This window comes from Sus scrofa, chromosome 15 (assembly GCF_000003025.6).
Source record: "Sus scrofa isolate TJ Tabasco breed Duroc chromosome 15, Sscrofa11.1, whole genome shotgun sequence".
Classification (NCBI taxonomy): Eukaryota; Metazoa; Chordata; class Mammalia; order Artiodactyla; family Suidae; genus Sus; species Sus scrofa.
The window spans coordinates 60,528,362-60,543,316 of record NC_010457.5 but is presented as its reverse complement, the minus strand read 5'-3'; positions in this window follow the sequence as shown (position 1 = coordinate 60,543,316).

Below are 14,955 nucleotides of genomic sequence, written 5' to 3'. Positions count from 1 at the left end.
AGGAAGGAGAAGTGTGAGCGCAAGACTCCGAGGACCCTATTTTAACTTGTCTCTTTTTTTTAGCAGAAAGAGCCTAAACAGATCTTGATTTCCTCTTGCCTCTGCCACAAACTGTGTGACCTTGGTGGACTGACTTACCCTCTCTGAATCTCAGTATTCTCATACAGTAACTGTGGTTTGACAGTTTTAAATAAAATAAAGAGTATAAATGTCTTGGCTTTATATTATACATAAAACCCTATGCTTATATTAGCACGCATAGAATAAAGACCTGATAAATTCATCACTTCCTCATTTTATCCCTCCAGAATAGCTATCACAAATTAAATGAAGGTAAAAGAATAAAAAGCCAGAGCATAAGAGACTGTCTGAGTGTCACATAGGAACAGAGACCGAATGTTGCCAAATCTTCCCATGATGAAAGCGAAACAGAAACCTGGAATGTTATATGGAATTTCTCCACCTTTAAACATTGATAGTGAAGTCAAAATTATTAAAATACTATTCACCAGAGTTCCCGTCGTGGCGCAGTGGTTAACAAATCCAACTAGGAACCATGAGGTTGCAGGTTCGATCCCTGGCCTCGCCCAGTGGGTTAAGGATCTGGCATTGCCATGAGCTGTGGTGTAGGTCACAGACACGGCTGTGGCTCTGGCATAGGCTGGCAGCTACAGCTCCGATTAGACCCCTAGCCTGGGGACCTCCATATGCTGTGGAAGTGACCCTAGAAAAGGCAAAAGGACAAAAAAAAAAAATTAAATTAAAGAAAAATTTTAAATAAAATAAAATACTATTCACCAATACTGTGAGGTCAACCAAAAATTGTTTGCTGTCCTGTACCACCCACCTGGCCACAAATTTGCTATCTTTACTCATCCAAAAAGACAAAAAAAATGCTAACATCTGTGAGACAAGCTGAATTTAGTGTGCATAAACAAATTCATGTCGTATCTACACACACACACATTGTGTGGGGTAAACACATTTCTTGAGATATATTGTCAGAAACCACCTGCCTCACTTTATTTCTCTTCTAACTGATTATTTCTCAACATGATAACATGAATTTAATCCCAGCAGGAGAAATTATTATATTGGGTTTCTCCTTCCATTTGGTTAGATAACAACTCTTAAACACAAGGTCAGAGTCATCCTGCCTTAGCCATTTGACTGTGTTTTTAACAACTGCCTTTGTGACCAGCTGGTCTGAGTCATGGCCCTCCTCAACACACATGTGCTTTGCCTTTTTATTTTATTTTTTTTCCCCCTGGCTCCTTTCTTCTTAAGAATTGAAGTAACAAGATAAGTGACAACGTTTTAAAAGCTAATTAAGACCCTTTCTGCATATGTCCTACTTAATTAGTTTCTGTCAACCTTGGTTATACTCAAATTTTTTAAATTATGCTTTACTTATATTTATTCTGCTTATATGAATAATGTGAAATAAGAGAACAGTTATGGTTTTGAGCTTTTCCAGTGAATGACTACTATATTGTAATAAAGGAATTATCAAAGTAAGATAAATGCTAACCCAGAGACTCTTTAATGTGAATAGATTTCATCCTGATGAACTCCTATAATTGCTATGCATGTTTAAGGGCGAAAAGGTAATTTTTCTCTGGCATAATTTCTCCTGGTGACTACTTTGAAATTTCTTAATGTGAAGGCGATCAATGGGAGGAGATGCTTCTCTGCTCTGTACTAGTGCTTCTCAGATTCTGGTGTGTATAGGTCTCCCCATAAAGCTCATTAACAATTTAGATTCCCTTTCGGCACCTCAGTGATTCTTATCCTCAGTGTCCCTTATCCTCTCTAACCCATAGTATTCTCTTGTATAAAATGGGAGTTATATCTACATTAAATGTATTTGAGAGTTTAAAATAAAATAGAAGCAAAAGCCTTAGCATGGTACTAAATATAGAGCACAGTCCAGGATTGTGATTCAATATTCCCCCTCCCCTGGTCATCCTGCTGCAAGTAATCTGGGAACTGAGTATATCTTGAGAAACTCTTCCCTTGTCTCTAGACCGTGATCCCTTGGTGTGGCTCTATTCCCCTCACCCCACCTCTGGAAAGCTAATTAACAATTCCTGGGAAGTGAAAATAGAGTCTGGATAATAAAATAAAGTCTAACCTTGTTTTTTCCTTTGTGCTTAGTTTTCCTTGCTCATAGGGTGCCACGTGCAGAGATCTTGCACCCAGCCCTTCAGACCAGAGCTCCTAGTGCAAACCTTCTGCGCCCAACACTGCAACTCCTGGGGCGGGGGTGTGCAGAGGCGCTCGGCACAACACAGCAGCTCAAGATGGCGGCAGGCGTCAGCTGGGAGCAGCACAGCTGTGTCCGCGGGTGACCGCAAGAGCTCCACCCCCTACCACCCACCCCCGCCCCCCCACCCCTCCGCCGCGCCCACAAAAAGCCACCTCCCCCACCCCATCCCCACCCCCAACTGTGGCCTGTGGGGAAGAATATGAACTCCGGAGCCCACGTTGAGACATTTCCCTTTTTCACCTAAGAATGAAGCTTTTCTTTGCTTCTGAGCCACGCTTATTGTATTGGCTCCAATGACACTGGACAAAAGGACCTTTCTGGGGACTGACTCCAGAGGTAGGAGACAGCTCTACATCAGAATTACCTGTGGAGCTTTTCAAACTATTAATCCTTGGGCTTCCTTCCCAGATATTCTAGCACTGTGTGTCTGACAAGGAGCCCAAGCATTCTGAAAGTTTTGAAAAAAATGATTCCAATACTAGTCAGAGTTGAGAATCATTACCTCACAGCTGTGATTTCTAAGTATTTTTCTCTATGTCCGTAGTGGAAAAAAATTTAGCATATATCTGTAGTATATGTATGTATGTTTTATGAAATATAAGCCAGTTTTACTCTACCATATACTTTTAAAATATTTTTAAATGAAATTTTAAAAAGATAAAACAATTTTAAACACTGTTTTTATTTACTCAGTGGCCTCAAAATTCTTTTGCCATCCATTGAAAAATTATTTTTAAAAAGATTCCATGGAGTTCCCATTGTGGCTCAGTGGTAGGGAATCCAACTTGTATCCATAAGGATACATGTTCGATCCCTGGCCCCGCTCAGTGGGTTAACCCACCCAGCCTTGCCCTGAACTGTGGTTTAGGTCGCAGATGCGGCTTGGATCCTGCATTGTTGCTGGTGTGGTGTAGGCCGGCGGCTACAGCTCCAGTCAGACCCCTAGCCTGGGAACTTCCATTATGCCACCTATGTGGCCCTAAAAAGGCAAAAAAAAAAAAAAAAGAAAGAAAGAAAAAGTTTCCAGTACCTTAGTTCTTAAATGTTTGCTACACATGATGGCTTCATCAGACCATTAGCTGTAGCAACAGCAGCAACAGCAGCATATGGAGGTTCCCAAGGTAGGGGTCAAATCAGAGCTATAGCCATTGGCCTATGCCACAGCCACAGCATGCCAGATCCCAGCTGCGTCTGCGACCCACAGCACAGCTCATGGCAACACCAGATCTTTAACCCACTGAGCGAGGCCAGGGATGGAACCTGCATCCTCATGGATATTAGATTTGTTTCCACTGAGCCACGAAGGGAACTCTCAGCTATAATTTCATGGCATAATATCTCAGAATAGCTGAAGGCACAGCAGACACTCAATATATAGCCATGTATCTGAAAGGTATACATCATTACTGATAATATTCATTTCAGAGTCTTCTTGATAATTCTAATCTTTTTTGATGACTGCTTCCTAGACTTACTAGATCTGGTTACTGTGTCACTGTTTTTATCTTGCAATGTCGCTGATGAAGAGCTTGTACTAAGAAATATTGATGCCCACGTTTTCTTCTTGTCTGCTTGTGTTTGTGTTACTAGCATTACTTCTAATCAGCACGTTTTTTGCAGGAATCTTTTGAGGCAGCTGCAATGCCCACAAGGGGGTCTTAAGACTCTATTGATATTCATATTCTTGGACTATTATAGGCCAACCTTGGCTTCAGATTCATTCAGAAGGACATAGGCTAGGAATACAGCTTGCCAGAGGTCAAATCTAAGCACTCCTTTTCTGCAAGAGTCCTTCAACAGCCCTTGCCATAGTCCAGGAAATAGCCTTTGCCCTCCCTATGTGACAGTCCAGGTTCAAGTTTATGAGATCCTCCTCTCTGGCTGTTTCAGGAGCCACCCTGGTAGCCAATGTCTCTTAAAATGTCTCTTTAAAGCAACTCCATAGGCATGATTTCTGGGGTTCTCATGGGTACATACTCAGCTCTAAAATTACCACTATCAACCAAAAGCCATGATGTTCCCATTAGGAAATTATAGTTCCCTCAGGCCAGTTGTAGCCTTTTATGTAATCATCTTTACCAGTAAGCAATGTTGCCTACCAGCCTACTTGACTCACTACCTTTACCAGGATTTTGAGGGAGAAGCCAGAAAGCTAACAAAAGCTGCCCCCAACCCACCCCCAAAGAAAAAGTTCTCATGCAGAAGGAGAAAAGGTTTTCTAACCTTTTACTCACACCATTGTGGATATCCAATTTTCAGGCAGTTAGTTTAGGTAAAACCAGAAAATGTAATCTTTAAATTCACTTAACTGAGTACACATGGCACATGTCAAACTGCAATTTTCCGAAGCCAACAAACAAGTGTTTATAACTTTTTTTAAGTTCTTCTAACTCAGTGCTTCTCAAATTGTAATGTGTATATGAATCACCTGGGGCTTTTGTTACACCAATTTTGACTGAGACTTGGGGAAGACCCAATAAACTTTTGGTGGCACTGATGTAGCAGACACAAGGACCACATTTTGAGTAGAAAGGTTCCAGTTCAGTGATTCACATTCTTGGACCCATAGAATCACCCGAGGAGCTTATAAACCAGCTGATGCTCAGATTCTATCCCCAGCAAAGCCATCCGTTTCCTCCTCTGAAAACCTCCTCATGTGCGCATGGTAAGAACTGAACTCAAATTTATTAAGTACATGAATCAGTCTTTTTTATATACATCTGAGTTTACCAATGTAATGCTAAGTAAACTAATGTGATTTCTACATTTATAAACTACATAAGGAATATATATTTTTATTACTTACTCTCAAAGATGACATTATTAACATTACTACTACAGTAACCAAAAGTTGAATATTAAACATCTATTTTGTCAATCAATAGATGATGTTAAAAGAAAAAAACAAGATAGGTAGGTAGGACCCCAGGCCTAACAAAACTTGTGGTCTTATAGGGAATATAGATATGCAAGGGTTTGGGGTCAAGCATCCTCTTCCCCATAGCGGGGGAGGACAAATGCCACACACTGATTTAACCCAATTCATATATTATATGAATTAAATCAGATAATTTTAATGGATTAAACAAGGGTGTTATGAAGCATATAATGCTGGCCCTAAAACTAATTTAGGGGAAGTGGGAAGCTGCCCTAGGGAAATACATTTGGGCTGAGACCTGAGCAATAGTTGATCCGGTTGAAGGGTGAAAAGCATAGCAGTTTCAGGCAGAAGGAATATGTTCTAAGACCTTATGGCAGGAGCCTAAGGAAAATGACCTGAGAGAACAGAATCCAGTTGGGCTGGAACAGATGGGTGAACTAAAGCTGGAGAAAGAAGCAGAAAACAGGTCATACAGGAGCTTGTAGAGAATTTTGAACTTTGCTTTGAGTTCAATGCAAAGTCCCTAGGAGTTTTAACCAGGGGAATAATGTGTTCCGATGGCAACGCTGGGAGGTCTTTCTGGCTCCAGTAGCTATAATTATACCAGAATAAACCAGATAAGCCTTTTCTTCTCTTAATGATTATTTCATTTTTATTTATTCTTTTGCAGTTTTCTGAACCATAAAATATCTCAATCCTTTGTAAATGACTTGGTGATTTATCCTGGACCTTATAAAGTTTAGCTAGAGGCATTCTGATACTTATGGCCTTCAGATTTTCCCTGAATCTAATTAAAAAGTCATAATTCAATCTTCATTTTCAGTAAAGCATGCTACCTTGAAATATTATTTTACCCATTTTGGTAGCAATGTTTTAATTAAATATTAAAGTTATAGAAATTAAAACTATACTTTTATTTCAAAAAACAGAAAAGGTATCTGTTTTTTGCAATACACATTGTAATAATGTTACAGGTGTTTTAGATGTTGTACACCCCCTTCTCTCCATACAGAGAAGATATACTTGGATTTAATCTGGGCTTAAATGTAACAAAATGAAGGAAATCTGTTTCCTGGCAGCACAGTTCTTTGTAAGGAAGATGCTGTTTTTAAAAAATTGAAAGAACATTTAACTATTTGAATGGGTAGGAAAGGGGATAGTGTGAGACCCTTTGTCCAAGGAGCAAGTCGTAGACAATAGGTAGTTCCTCCTTTGCTATTATCTGTTTTACAACTAAGCCAGTGGTTTTATTTTATTTTTTTTTTATTTTATTTTATTTTTTTTTATTTTTTTTATTTTCCCACTGTACAGCAAGGGGGCCAGGTCATCCTTAGATGTATACATTGCAGTTACAGTTTTTTCCCCCACCCTTTCTTCTGTTGCAACATGAGTATCTAGACATAGTTCTCAATGCTATTCAGCAGGATCTCCTTATAAATCTATTCTAGGTTGTGTCTGATAAGCCCAAGCTCCCGATCCCTCCCACTCCCTCCCGCTCCCATCAGGCAACCACAAGTCTCTTCTCCAAGTCCATGATTTTCTTTTCTGAGGAGATGTTCATTTGTGCTGGATATTAGATTCCAGTTATAAGTGATATCATATGGTATTTGTCTTTGTCTTTCTGGCTCATTTCACTCAGTATGAGAGTCTCTAGTTCCATCCATGTTGCTGCAAATGGCATGATGTCATCCTTTTTTATGGCTGAGTAGTATTCCATTGTGTATATATACCACCTCTTCCGAATCCAATCATCTGTCGATGGACATTTGGGTTGTTTCCATGTCCTGGCTATTGTGAATAGGGCTGCAATGAACATGCGGGTGCATGTGTCCCTTTTAAATAGAGTTTTGTCTGGATAGATGCCTAAGAGTGGGATTGCAGGGTCATATGGAAGTTCTATGTAGAGATTTCTAAGGTATCTCCAAACTGTTCTCCATAGTGGCTGTACCAGTTTACATTCCCACCAGCAGTGCAGGAGGGTTCCCTTTTCTCCACAGCCCCTCTAGCACTTGTTATTTGTCGATTTATGAATGATGGCCATTCTGACTGGTGTGAGGTGGTATCTCATGGTAGTTTTGATTTGCATTTCTCTTATAATCAGCGATGTTGAGCATTTTTTCATGTGTTTGTTGGCCATCTGTATATCTTCCTTGGAGAAATGTCTATTCAGGTCTTTTGCCCATTTTTCCATTGATTGATTGGCTTTTTTGCTGTTGGGTTGTATAAGTTGTTTATATTATTCTAGAGATTAAGCCCTTGTCAGTTGCATCATTTGAAACTATTTTCTCCCATTCTGTAAGTTGTCTTTTTGTTTTCTCTTTGGTTTCCTTTGCTGTGCAAAAGCTTTTCAGTTTGATGAGGTCCCATGGGTTTATTTTTGCTCTAATTTCTATTGCTTTGGGAGACTGACCTGAGAAAATATTCATGATGTTGATGTCAGAGAGTGTTTTGCCTATGTTTTCTTCTAGGAGTTTGATGGTGTCCTGTCGTATATTTAAGTCTTTCAGCCATTTTGAGTTTATTTTTGTGCATGGTGTGAGGGTGTGTTCTAGTTTCATTGCTTTGCATACAGCTGTCCAGGTTTCCCAGCAATGCTTGCTGAATAGACTTTCCTTTTCCCATTTGATGTTCTTGCCTCCCTTGTCAAAGATTAATTGACCATAGGTGTCAGGGTTTATTTCCGGATTCTCTATTCTGTTCCATTGGTCTGTCTGTCTGTTTTGATACCAGTACCACACTGTTTTGATGACTGTGGCTTTGTAGTATTTCTTGAAGTCTGGGAGAGTTATGCCTCCTGCTTGGTTTTTGTTTCTCAGGATTGCTTTGGCGATTCTGGGTCTTTTGTGGTTCCATATAAATGTTTGGATTGTTTGTTCTAGTTCTGTGAACAATGTCATGGGTAATTTGATAGGGATTGCATTGAATCTGTAGATTGCTTTGGGTAGGATGGCCATTTTCACAATATTGATTTTTCCAATCCAGGAACATGGAATATCTTTCCATTTCTTTACATCTTCTTTGATTTCTTTGATTAAAGTTTTATAGTTCTCGGCATATAGGTCCTTTACCTCTTTGGTCAGGTGTATTCCGAGGTATTTGATTTTGTGAGGTACAATTTTAAAAGGTATCATTTTTTTGTATTCCTTTTCTAATGTTTCATTGCTGGTATACAGAAATGCAACTGACTTCTGAATGTTAATCTTATATCCTGCCACTTTGCTGAATTTATTAATCAGTTCAAGGAGTTCTGAGGTTGAGTCCTTAGGGTTTTCTAGGTATAGTATCATATCATCTGCATACAGTGACAGTTTGATCTCTTCTCTTCCTATCTGGATGCCTTTTATTTCTTTTGTTTGTCTAATTGCTGTGGCTAGGACTTCCAAAACGATGTTGAAGAGCAGTGGTGAGAGTGGGCATCCCTGTCTTGTTCCAGATTTGAGTGAGAAGGCTTTCAGGTTTTCCCCCTTGAGTATTATATTTGCTGTGAGTTTATCATAAATGGCTTTGATTATATCCAGGAATGTTCCCTCTATACCCACTTTGGCGAGGGTCTTGATCATGAATGGATGTTGAACTTTGTCAAATGCTTTTTCTGCGTCTATTGAGATGATCATATGATTTTTGACCTTTTTTTTGTTAATGTGGTGTATGATGCTGATTGATTTGCGTATGTTGAACCATCCTTGTGAACCTGGGATGAACCCAACCTGGTCATGGTGTATAATTTTTTTGATATGTTGTTGGATTCAGTTGGCTAAGATTTTGTTGAGAATTTTTGCATCTATATTCATCAATGATATTGGGCGATAGTTTTCTTTTTTGGTGGTATCTCTGTCTGGTTTTGGAATGAGGGTGATGGTGGCCTCATAGAATGTCTTTGGGAGTATTCCTTCTTCTTCCACCTTTTGAAAGAGTTTCAGGAGGATGGGCACCAATTCCTCTTTATATGTTTGATAAAATTCACCTGTGAAGCCATCTGGTCCTGGACTTTTATTTGTAGGGAGTGATTTTATGACCTCTTCAATTTCATTTCTAGTGATCGGTCTGTTCAGTTGGTCTGTTTCTGCTTGATTCAGTTTTGGCAAGCTGTAAGATTCTAGAAAATTGTCCATTTCTTCCAGATTGTCAAACTTGTTGCCATACAGTTGTTCATAGTATTCTCTTATGGTTTTTTGTATTTCTGCTGTATCCGTTGTGATTTCTCCTTTTTCATTTCTAATTTTGGTTATTTGGGTTCCTTCTCTCCTCTTTTTAGTGAGTCTGGCCAGGGGTTTGTCAATTTTGTTCACCTTTTCAAAGAACCAGCTCTTGGTTTTATTAATTTTCTCTATTGTTTTTTGAGTCTCTATTTTATTGATTTCTTCTTTGATCTTTATCATTTCCTTCCTTCTGCTGACTTTAGGACTTTTTTGTTCTTCTTTTTCTAATTCGTTTAGGTGGAGGGTTAAGTTGTCAATTTGGGATCTTTCTTCTTTTTTGAGAAAGGCCTGGATTGCTATAAATTTCCCTCTGAGCACTGCTTTCGCAGCATCCCATAGATTTTGAGAGGTTGTGTCTTCATTATCATTTGTTTCAAGGTGGTTTTTAATTTCCTTCTTGATTTCCTCATTGACCCATTGGTTTTTTAGTAGCATGTTGTTGAGTCTCCATGGAGTAGGTTTTTTCTCTTTGCTTTTCCCATGGTTGATTTCTAATTTCATGGCATTGTGGTCAGAGAAGATACTTGAGATAATTTCTACGCTCCTAAATTTATTGAGATTCGCTTTGTGTCCCAATATGTGGTCGATTCTTGAGAATGTTCCATGAGCATTTGAGAAGAATGTGTATTCTGATGTTTTTGGATGTAGTGTCCTGAAGATATCAATTAAGTCTAACTTTTCTATTGTTTCCTTTAGGATCTCTGTTGCTTTATTGGTTTTCTGTCTAGAGGATCTGTCCATTGATGTGAGGGGGTATTAAGGTCTCCTACTATGATTGTATTCTCATCAATATCTCCCTTTATGTCTGTTAATATTTGTTGTATGTATCTGGGTGCTCCTATGTTTGGGGCATATATGTTGATGATAGTAACATCCTCTCCTTGGATGGATCCCTTAATCATTAAATAGTGTCCTTCTTTGTCTTTCTTTATGTCTTTTGTTTTAAAGTCTATTTTGTCTGATATGAGCGTTGTGACTCCTGCTTTTCTGTCATGTCTCTTGGCGTGAAATATTTTTCCCCACCCTTTCACTTTCAATCTATATGTATCTTTTGTCCTAAGGTGAGTTTCTTGTAGGCAGCATATTGAAGGTTTTTGCCTTTTTATCCACTCAGCCACTCTGTGTCTTTTGATTGGGGCATTCAGTCCATTGACATTTAAGGTGATAATTGATAGATGATTATTTATTGCCATTTGAACCTCGTGTTACAGTTGATTCTATGGTTCTCCATTTTTTTTTTTTTTTTTTTTTTGGTTGGATGGTCTCCTGTTATTATCTGCTTGAGTGGTTTTTTTTTTCATTTTTTGCAAATGCAATATTTGGTTTTGGCTTGTGATTGCCCTGTTTTTTAAATATGCTAACCCCTTCCCATAATTGTGTGTTTTAGCCTGATGGTCCTGTAAGTTCAAACACTTCATTACTATATTAAAATTAAGAAGAGAGACATACATATAAACAAAAAGGGTTATTTACCTCCTGACATCCCTTGCCCACATTTTATGGTTTTGATGACTCTTTTTTATTTTTTTCTTTTTAATTTTATTTTGTTTGAAGCATGTTCATGATTAAATCTGTATGCTGGCTTATTTGAGTGACTTCTCTCTGATTGCAGTTTCCTCAGTCCTAGTTCTTCCTCTTCTTCTTCTTCGTTTTCTTTTTTTTTTTTTTTTCTTTTCTTTTTTCTTCCCTTTCCTTCCTTTCTTTTTGGTTTAGAGAAGCCCTTTCAATATTTCCTTTAACCTGGGATTTGTGTTGCTGTATTCTTTAAGTTTTTGTTTGTTGGGAAAAATTTTTATTTCCCCTTCTATTTTAAATGATATTCTTGCTGGATAGAGTATTCTAGGTTGCATATTTTTTCCTTTGAGCACTTTAAATATCTCTTGCCATTCCCTCCTGGCCTGTAGTGTTTCTGTAGAGAAATCAGCTGATATTCTTATGGGGGTTCCCTTGTAGGTAACATTCTGTTTTTCTCTTGCTGCCTTGAGGATCCTCTCTTTATCACTAACTTTTGCCATTTTTATTATGATGTGTCTTGGTGTGGGTCTGTTTGGGTTCAGTTTGTTTGGGGCCCTCTGTGCTTCTTGTATCTTGAATCCCGTATCCTTTAGATTTGGGAAGTTTCCAGCAATAATTTCTTCAAATATATTTTCCATTCCCTTATCTTTTTCTACTCCTTCTGGAATTCCTATTATGCGTAGATTGGCCCGCTTTATATTCTCCCATAGGTCTCTTATATTGCTTTCCAGTTTTTTGATTCGGTTTTCTGTCTGTTGACCCGATTGAGTGATTTCCATTATTCTATCTCCCATATCACTGATTCGTTCTTCTGCATTATTCATTCTGGTTTTTACTGACCCTAGTTCAGTTTGCATCTCTGCAAATGAATGTTCTAGTTTTTCTTGGCTCCTCCTTATATTTTCTAGTTCCTTTCTGAGGGTATCTGCATTACTGTTCATATCTTCTCTTAATTCCTTCAGTATTTTCACTATTTCTCTTTTGAACTCCAGGTCTGTCAGACTGCCGAGATCTGTTTCATTGTTGACTGTTTTAGGTGAGTTCTCCTGTTGGTTTGACTGGGAGTGGTTTCTCAGCTTCTTCATCTTGCTTGTTGTTTTCTTTCTCCTGAGGGAGTTGTACTCTCCGTGATCGGGCAGTGTTTGCCTTGTCACTGCCGTGGAATATTTCCTGAGGGCTGGCATTGTTGGTCAATCTTTTTTGAGGCAGTGTGGCTTTTCTGGAGTGTTGATGGGCTAACAGTGTTTCTTTGAAGCAAAGGAGGACTTCCTGAGGGCAGACAGGACTGAGAGGTCCACACCGCGATGGTAGCAGATTTCACTTGGCCATGCAGAGCTTGCTCTGGTGTTTTTAGGCTGTGGGGTTCTTGCAGGGGGTTGGCGGTGTTGGGCAGCTGCTTTTTAGGGGTGCATCACCCCCTGGGGGCTGGAGCAGCTATCTGGGGCACTGAGAACCTGAGAGGCTCTTCCCTAGGGCAGCCCAACTCAGAAGGACAGCCTGAGAATGTAGGCGGATCTTTTCACAGTCTGGCTGAGCTTGTTGCAGCTTTTCTGGGCTGCAGGGGGTCCTGCCTGGAGCTGGCAGTCCTATGCAGCTGGTCCACTAGAGCATCCCCTGGGGGCTTGGGTGGGTAGCAGGGCCGTTGGAAACCGAAGAGGCTCCTCCCCGGGGGAGCCCGTCTCAGAAAAACCGTCGGAGAATTAGGTCGATCTATTCACGGCCTGGCTAGGCTTGTTCTAGCTTTTCTGGGCTGCAGGCCTTTTCTAGGGGGCTGGTGGTGTTTGGTGCTGCTCTGTGGAAGTGTAGCCCCTCCAAAGGGCAAGCAGGCCTGTGCAGGGAGAGCCCCTGCGGTGGTAGGCTTCAGGCAATTGTTGAGGCCAGCCCTCCTGGATGGCAGGCAGCCCCAGGTTCGGCGAGAGCGTAGGGGGTGGCGGGGGTGGGGGGAGGGGATGCACTGGGAAGCACAGCTTTCTGCTAGCTAGTGGGCCTGTAAGCTTGCTGTGGCGTGGGGGGTATTCTATGGGAACCCACCCCTTCTTCTCTCCGCTCCCCAGCACGGGCGCAGACCAGGCTCTTCTCCCAGGTTCCCTCTGATGTGGCTTTCCCCTTCCCCACTCCTGGAGTATTGCTCCCTTCCTCTGCGACAGCTTTGTTTTCTAGTCTCCCAGGCAGTCTCTGCCCCGTCAAATGGTTTCTAGACCTCCCAAGCAGTTTCCGCTCTGCCCCGCCCCCCTAGCCCGGGGACTAATCTCTGGAGCCGAGGTCTCGGTGCCCAGCCCCCACCCAGGCGTCCCCCGGCCCTTTCTCAGGGATTAACCTTCGGAGGTGAGGTCTCGGTGTTCAGCCCCCACCCAGGCGTCCCCCGGCTCCCTCTTGGGGACTAACCTTCAGAGGCGAGGTCTCGGTGTTCAGCCCCCACCCAGGCGTCCCCCGGCTCCCTCTCGGGGACTAACCTTCGGAGGCGAGGTCTCGGTGCCCAGCCCCCACCCAGGCATCTCAATTTTTGGTGACTCTGCCCGTAGTTCAGATGGTCCGTTGGGTTCTTGATCGGCTTTTCCATACTCCAACTTACTGCTACACTCTTCTCTGCATCTGGAGATTCCTCCGGTTCGTTTGATCTTTCGCCCGGTAGGTGACTTTCCAGGGTGCGGGATCCCTTTCTCCTCCACAGTTCCCTTTCGGGAGCCCCCGTCTCGCTCGGATTCGCCTTCTCTCACTCTCCTCTTTTCTCCTGTTCTGCCCAATAATGTCACGAATTTCTTGCCATTATTGGAGTTTAGGTTCTTCTGCCAGCGATTGGTTGCTGTTCTGTGCGAGTCATTTATTCTGTAAATGTGCTTTTTTTGTTGTGTTTGTGGGAGAGGGCGAGCGTGTCTTCCTACTCCTCCGCCATCTTGTCCTCTCTCCTCGCCAGCGGTTTTAAATTCTATCTAGCTCCTCTGATCCCTTCTTATGATGGATTTTGGATAATATCCCTTTAATTTCCAGAAATTAAATTATTAGATTATATTTCCTATCTATACACATTTCAAGCAATTCAATGAAATTCCCTAAATGTACTATAAATAGGGTTGCCAAGTAAATAAACTGTATTTAGGCCTTAGATTAAAAATTAATTTGTTGCTTATCTGAAATTTAAATTTAACTGGGCTTCCTTTTTTTTTTTTTTTTTTTTTTTTTTTGCTTTTTAGGGCCGTGCCTATGGTATATGGAGGATCCCAGGGGTCGAATCAGTGTCAGCCTACACCACAGCCACAGCAATGCCAGATTCAAGCCACATCTGCAACCTACACCATACCTCACAGCAATGCCTGATCATTAACCCACTGAGCTTGGCCAGGGATCGAACCCACAACCTCATGGTTACTAGTCAGATTCATTTCTGCTGTGCCACAACAGGAACTCCCATGGGCATGCTATGTTTTTATTTGTTAAGCCTGGAAACCCTAATTATAAAAAAGTGAATAACATTTGAATAGTATTTGAATGTATAACTGTTCAGCCTTGACTATACTATAACACTTAATGAGGAAATCAGATGCTTGTGCCAACCTTAGAATCACCAGATTGCAATAGCTATAAAGACAGACTAATACTAGTAGATTTCATTGGCTTCTCAAATGCCTTAAGTGGTATAGCCATTAATGATATAATTTTCTGAAAAGATAAGTGCTCTCTTAGAAAATTTCAAAGTGAAAACAAGCCACCAACTTTTCTTGATTTGCAAGGTAGTAGTATTCCTGAAAAACTGGGTGTGTATTAAAATCATGCATCATAACATATGCACAAATACACAAAGACACACACACGAACACATTTAGGTAAGTTCTGTGCTCAGATGTTCACAGAGTTTCTCACTTACATATCCAGCAGGACATTCAAGAGTCTCATGGAAGACAAGGTACAATTCTTTGGTAGGCTGAACTTTGCAGCACATTGTAGGGCATTGAACTTCACCAAAACCAGTAGTATTTTCCCTCAGTGGAAACAATCTAACAACACTCCCATGGATTTCCCTTAATTGATGGTAGCAGTCTCATTGAAGATACTAATTTAAACCATACATAAAAGGAAAGTTAGGGAAGAGTTTT